The sequence below is a fragment of the Lycium ferocissimum genome, chromosome 4 (assembly GCF_029784015.1).
Source record: "Lycium ferocissimum isolate CSIRO_LF1 chromosome 4, AGI_CSIRO_Lferr_CH_V1, whole genome shotgun sequence".
Taxonomy (NCBI): Eukaryota; Viridiplantae; Streptophyta; class Magnoliopsida; order Solanales; family Solanaceae; genus Lycium; species Lycium ferocissimum.
Genome location: NC_081345.1, coordinates 12,198,921 through 12,204,572, shown reverse-complemented (window position 1 = coordinate 12,204,572; position 5,652 = coordinate 12,198,921). Strand labels below are relative to the sequence as shown.

General features: G+C 37.0%; 1 pseudogene; it reads left to right on the top strand.

Annotated features, from left to right (window-relative positions):
* Positions 1 to 5,652, top strand: part of LOC132054365 (guanylyl cyclase 1-like) — an 81,074-nt pseudogene that overhangs the window by 42,150 nt on the left and 33,272 nt on the right.

The following is a 5,652-nucleotide window of genomic DNA, read 5'->3' as shown; positions in this document are numbered from 1 at the left end:
ATTTATGATTCTATACGTTTTAGAAAAAAACAGGACATGTTTTTACAATGATAACGATGATGTCAAAAGATAGAATACTTTCTATGATGATCACGATGAAAGATGATTTCATGTTTAAGAATCCCTAAGCTTATGAGTTCAAAATGAATATGAGAATGTCGAGCTACTTCTTGATTTTCTCCATTTTATTCATTGATGATGATCACATTTCTAAAGGCTCCAAAGTGTATGAATTGACGCTTTATGAGATTTATGATCCTATTCTATGTTTTCCCTTGAAGTTATTCTTTACTGATAGTCTCAACAAACGATGCTAGTTCCTTCAAGGTGAGACATGACGATCATGTGATGTTCCGTAATACAATCGGAGGCACGACTTTACGTCGCTCAGGTAAGAGTCTTAGCTTTCACTGGGCTCTCGTACGTGCTTTTATATATATGTATGTATTTTCTCACACCGCGCCGCGCTATAGTCGGCCGGCATGGCACGTAGATGTGCATACCTTTGCAGGTATGTTATGATATTGCTACCGGTCGCGGGCTAATGATGATAACACCGAGCCTTAATGGCCAGGCATGATACTATATATATGACACTGAGCCTTAATGGACGGGCATGATACTATATATATGACGCTGCTCCTTAATGGCCGGCCATGGTACTAGATATATGTTTAAAAATATTTTTTTTTTAAAAAGGCTAAGCATGCATGACACCGCCTTACGAGGCATCCAGATATACAGGTTATCTCTCATGTTCCATATTACCTTTCATATCCTAGATTATGTTGTTATTCATGCCTTACATACTCGCACATTATTCGTACGACGTCCATACTTGTGGACGCTGCGCTAATGCCACGGGGAAAAAGGGTGTGAGATGGATCGGACACGTAGGTGTTCTATCAGACATTCTCACGAGCACTCCACTTACTTCGAAGCCGTGTACTATTTGTATTGATCTTCGATCATTTGTATTGTTTCTATGTAGAGGCTCGTAGACGTGTATGTACGTTTAGATGTTTTATAGCTCCGCCGGTTCATATTTTTATATAATATATCGGTGGCACTTGTCGGCCTTATTTTGAGCTTCCGGATACTTTCTTGTTAGCTCTTGCCGTCTTTATGATATACATTGTGTCGTGGCGACCTTGTCGGTCCGATACGTACATATGTGCTGAATGATCGGATATTCCTATGTTGGGCCTTTTCAAAGGCTGCGAGTGTTCTTTGAGTTATGGTTTATAATGTTCAAAGTAACTACCGCATAAGTCGGGTACCGGCCCACGGGTCGGAGCCCGTCATACTCCTCATAGGGGTGTGACACATGGGTATGCCAATAATATATCAGTGTCACAAGTACCCACCTGGGTACGCCAACAATATCAGGATCACAAGTACCAATATAAGTATGCCAACAATATCAGTGTCACAAGTACCAACATGGGTACGCCAACTATATCAGGAAGGATTACACAAGTCATATAGAACTCTATTCTCGTATCAATATCAACTAGTAAGGTACTACAGTATCACAATCAAGATGGAACAACTGATTCTAATATCTACTAACAACACGTGACATCAAGCCAACACAATAGAACAAACAAGTCACAACAGAACGGGGTGGCTAGCCCTAATCACGCAACAGGGCCCAACCTAAGATAATATCTAACCCAACTTCATATTCGAAGGTTTACATGCTTTCTTCGACAATATCATTTAAATATATTCTTCGCTATACGAAGTCTCACCAAGGGTAAGCCATATCCTACCTGGATGGCCGAACAACAAATGCCGACAATCACTCTTTCGCCTTCCCCTTCCGCTGAGCCTCAAGATCAAAGAAGTCTAGGCATATTTGAAATCTAGATTAGAAATCATGAAGATCGATACCAATAGCGCTATCATTCAATTTAGGTTAAATTCAACCCTAAAATTTAGGGAAACGGGGCCCAGAAGGGAAAAATAGGAAATTTGGGGTAAGTTATCTAATTAAGCACTAGGTGATCAAAACCCACCAACTAATTGCTAAATTAACTCAAGGACTCATCCAATTTCGAAATCCAAGCAAAACCCCCAAATTTTGGGTATAAACCCTAACTCTTAAATTCAAGAATCCCACACTAATTAATGGAATGTATATGATTAAAAACCTTAGATACATCATAATCTAGCATAACCCAATCAATTTCATCATTAAAAGCCTAGAAAGAAGAACTCATAAAAACTCTCTTTTAATCCACAAGTTCTTAAAGAAACTAGCACATTTATAGAATTTCCTATGATGATTAATGGAATAAGGAATGGTAATGAAGATGGAAGAACTTACCACAATGATTCTCCCCTAAGAAATGCTCCTCAAATGCTCCAAAAGCTCTATTTGGGAGCGGGTAATGAATGAAAGACTTAGGGCATTTTAAAAAGAATAACTGGTCGGTCGGCCGGCTCGCTGGGCAAAGAGCACTTTCGCGCTACCGCTTTGGCGGTTCGGTCACTGCTGTTGCGCTACCGCTTCAGCGGTTTGGCTATGCTTTCACGTGCGCTACCGCTTGGCGCTGTGTGCGTCCTGAGACACACGATTTTTTCCGTGCCTTCAAACTTGAAATCAACCCTCGGAACCATCTAGAACCTCCCGAACACAAACCAAATATGCAGATATATATATATATATATATATAGAAACACGCTACGAACTCACTCGTGGCCTCAGAATTCCCATTGGAGGTCTCGTTGGCGCAGTCAACCCCCGATACCCAAAGCCCTTTCCAACCAAATCCCAAAAATACACAAGTGCATTGGGAACCGAACCAAATATGCACACAAGTTCTAAATGACTATCCGGACCTCTCAGAATCAATGGATTTTCGAAAAAGGTGCGTTTACCCAAAAGTCAACTTTGAGTCAGCTATTTTTTGCTTTAAGCCCAATTTTCACAAAAAAGTAACCCGAATCAAATCTAAATACCTCAAAAAGCGTATCAAAGTCCCCTTGGATCAAAAGTGAGCTAACCAAGCTCGGGAAAGGGTAAAAAAGGGTCGGAGATACAATAACGATCAAACGGGTAATTACACTTCGGCTTCTGGTGTCTTGGATTTAATGGGCAAACGACCCCTCGGACATTAACTCATCCGAACCGCTGAACTCAATCCAACATCACATCTGTCGGCGTTTATATTTTACTCCGACCCCTCATGGCACTTTACACTGATTTTTACCATATACAATATCTATTCACCAAAAATATAGGACAATTATATATAGGTTAGATAACTCAAAAGAGAATAGAAAATCATAGGAATTGACTTTTGCTGCTACGGTTAAGAAGAGGTTTTAATATGCTAATAAAGTGGTTTTCTTAAAGTGAAAATAACGGATCAATTATAATAAGATATATAATGACTCATAAATTGTGTGTAACCACATCCATTTGCTAACGTTAGGATAGAAAGATTCACCATCATATTGAATACTCATTAATAAGGTATTAAGGAATGAACCTAGACATTAATAAAAATATTTCTTTTTGAGATATTGAAATTATTTTCTCAACATCAATTTTCTTCACTTCTTCATGATTTGTTCTTTTTCCTTCTTGGAAGTTCTATGCTAATTTAAAATTTAGAATTTTGGCTGATACAAGTACTAAATGTTACACATATTTGTATCTTGTATAAAATCTAGCGAGTATGTTCTTAATATAGCCTGGATTTTAGTAGGCGTTTGGCCATAGATTGCCAATATTTTCACTTTATTTTGAATTTATGGAGTTAGAGTTGAAGATGGAGTTGTGCTTGGAATAATGTTCGTGTTTGAATGTACTTAAATACAACTTCAAAAGTAAAAAGTGAGTTGGAAAACAGGTTATAAACTGTTTTCCGAATTTGAAATACAACTTCAAGTTGGATTTAGAATTTTCATGATCAAACACTGATTTTCAAATAAAGTGATTAATTATTCCGGAAAAAAGTGAATACTAGTTTTATGGCCAAACAGGTCCTTAGTTTCTGTAGGTCTTAAAAATAGGCTGTTCTTGTTACGTTAGGTTCCACATATAAACCAACTACGTTCGTGGGATTGCTTGTGTGTTGATGGTTTTGAGGACTCTTGGAATCAAGGATTGTAACATGCAAGAACTAGAAGAGCTCTGCTCCACTACAAGGTACTACTTCAAAGTGCTTTGAATATTTGATGATGCTCTTTTGTCTTATGGTTACCTTTTTTCTCTGTTGTGATGTGAGATATAGCCTTTAATATCTATATCCATTCATCTCTTTTTTGTCCATTTATTGCTTTGACAATCCCACCTTTTCGGTAACTGTTGCTCAAACTCGAAGCATAGCATGCTTAGGATGTCCATTACAGGTACTGTATAAAAACGAGAAACGGATGTTGACACTTGACAGCAGGAATTTGTTTTATTTTCAATGTCTTGTCTCAGTTGATGAGGGATTCTTCTATGTAGCATTTTTCTTGGATGTTTCTCTACATGTTTTGGATCTCAGCAGTATTAATACTCCCTAGTAGTCAGCCAATGCTTTCACACTTTTGTTTAGGTGGCAACATGAGAGACTGATGATAAATTAGAAATTAGTGAACTAGATGTATGCAGAATGTGCTGATCTCATATGCGGTACTTCTATTAAATGAACATAGTATAGGCTTATATTTTGGAGCACAAAAACATAATTCCTCTGTACCTATGAACTGAAGAAACGAAGATTCTGCTGGTTTAATCATCATTCTAGAATCTAGGGAAGGAAAATTCTTCTAACACCTGTATATTGTGTCATGTTATCTCCAACATTTATTTTTTATGCATGATTTGCCTAAAGCATGTACATCTGCCATGTTGCATAAAAAACTAAGCAAAAAAAATACATTTGTGTTTGACATCAATAAATGTATTCCTTCCATCTCCACATAACGTGCGGTTCTTTGTTTCCAGAAATACCACCAAATTGCAGCAGGTGATCTTCTCATTCTAGAGATTGACTTGACTTATAATTCTTAGTAAAATATCCCTTGTGTTTCTTAAATAGGAACTAGTTAGTGGTATTTATGCATTCGAAATTTGGATTATGCATTGTAGCCTAAAAAAGCATAGGGTACTATCAGTTTTAATTTTATATTGCAAGTGAATGTTTTCCGCTCACTTGCTTACCCTGCTGGAAATTTTGTTATGTTCAAGTATACTAGTTGACTAAGAAATTTATTGAAAATCAAGACTGGTATAAATCATCTTATTCTCTGATTATTCAGTACCTCTATTTATTTGTAGTTGGTATATCACAATTTTCACCCGAGTTCCCTGCTGGATTGAACGGGGTTAAAGGAAACCATCATCTACCTCTTATATGACAAAGATGAAATGCTTTTCAGAGATAATCAACATTGCTTTTATCTTTTGCAGTATTTGGACAGTTGATCTGTGATGTTGGGCCAAAAATGCATATATTTATCCATTGTTGCCTCACATTTTAATACTTTTAATCGTTTGTTGAGTACTATTATATTGTGTTGTGCTTAATATTATATTCTTAATGTGTAGGAATAACATGGTGTGAAGATGAAGAGATTCGGAGAAAAAATTGAATAAAAAGCGAGGATGTTAATTAATTAAAGAAAGAAAAGAAAAGGGAGACAAAAAGT